The sequence below is a fragment of the Schistocerca cancellata genome, chromosome 1 (genome assembly GCF_023864275.1).
Source record: "Schistocerca cancellata isolate TAMUIC-IGC-003103 chromosome 1, iqSchCanc2.1, whole genome shotgun sequence".
NCBI classification, from domain to species: Eukaryota; Metazoa; Arthropoda; class Insecta; order Orthoptera; family Acrididae; genus Schistocerca; species Schistocerca cancellata.
In genome coordinates this window covers 876,240,387-876,241,824 of record NC_064626.1, presented here as the reverse complement: position 1 = coordinate 876,241,824, position 1,438 = coordinate 876,240,387, and the positions used below count along the sequence as shown (strand labels likewise).

Sequence of the window (1,438 nt, the reverse complement as noted above, 5' to 3'; positions counted from 1 at the left end):
AACAGAGTGGCGCCAGCGATGTGGCAGACACCACGAAGCCCCATTCAGAGGTCGGAGACCACGCTCTCGCTGAAGGGGAAAAGACTACACGACGGGTCTTCAGGGATAGCACCACACACCTCCGTCTGGCCGAGACAGCCTCACACACCACTCAGTTAATGTTGGTGACTGGGCAGATGACGTAGAAGGCATGTCAGTGGACACTGAAACGGATAAGGTCGGCTCGGAGAAAGGTGCTTCCTCAGCTGTGTGGGATGAAGAACACAAAAGGACAGGACCTGCCTTAACAACTCCGACAGGGGACGCTGGTTACTTTTCTGATACTGATTAATGGTTCCCACCGACGTCTCCCTTCCATACTTGGATTGAGACTTCGCACCACTAGCTGGAAATGCCTCCTCCGTTTCAGGACTACAAGTTAGCAACGTTAAATATCAATAAAATTACCTCGACTCAGAAGCTGTACAGTCTTCGCGACTACCTATACAGCTGTGACGCGAATATTGTGATGCTGCAGGAGGTGGACGACAACCTTCACCTAGACATTCCTGGCTACGAAGTGGTAAAAAACACCACTCCGGATAGCTCCTCCGGTAGTGGTGGTGGTAGTTAGTGTTTAACGTCCCGTCGACAACGAGGTCATTAGAGACGGAGCGCAAGCTCGGGTTAGGGAAGGATTGGGAAGGAAATCGGCCGTGCCCTTTCAAAGGAACCATCCCGGCATTTGCCTGAAACGATTTAGGGAAATCACGGAAAACCGAAATCAGGATGGCCGGAGACGGGATTGAACCGTCGTCCTCCCGAATGCGAGTCCAGTGTGCTAACCACTGCGCCACCTAGCTCGGTTAGCTCCTCCGGTACGGCTTTCCTAATCAAAGAGGGAGTGACCATCTCTGACGTCGAACTACTGGAAAACGGGAGAGGCATTTCGTGTCTAACTCACGGTATACGATTTATAAACACCTACGCCCCTTCTGGTAATCAAAATAGAGTGCGCAGAGCCCAGTTCTTTGCTGCTGACCTGTTACATCTGTTACGACGGAATCCAGAAGACGTGGTACTTGGGGGTGACTTCAACTGCGTTTTAAAGCTTAAAGATCAAAGGCCGAATTTTAATGGTTGTCCAACTCTCGCAGAAACAGTGCGTCAGCTCGAACTGGAGGACACGTGGGATATACTACATGGGGACCAAAGCTCCTTTACGTATTACACCGCACAAACTGCCAGCCGCATCGATAGGATCTATATGGGAAAAACTCTGAGGGGGCAAATATCGGCAACGGAAACGTGGCCAATATATTTCTCAGACCACTGTACCATTCGTATGACCAGACAGAAAACGTTCCGTGGCAAAACAGGACGGAAATTAAATGTAGACATCGTCCGAGAGCAAGGGCTACGAGAACAGTTGCAGGATGTCTGGGCATCGAGTCTACAC

At 50.6% G+C, this 1,438-nt stretch overlaps 1 non-coding gene across 1 annotated transcript; it reads right to left on the bottom strand.

Annotated features, from left to right (window-relative positions):
- Positions 1-769: 769 nt before the first annotated feature.
- Trnaa-cgc (transfer RNA alanine (anticodon CGC)) lies at positions 770-842 on the bottom strand. Its single transcript has one exon. It is a non-coding gene; the product is annotated as a tRNA-Ala (tRNA).
- Between the last annotated feature and the right edge of the window lie 596 nt (positions 843-1,438).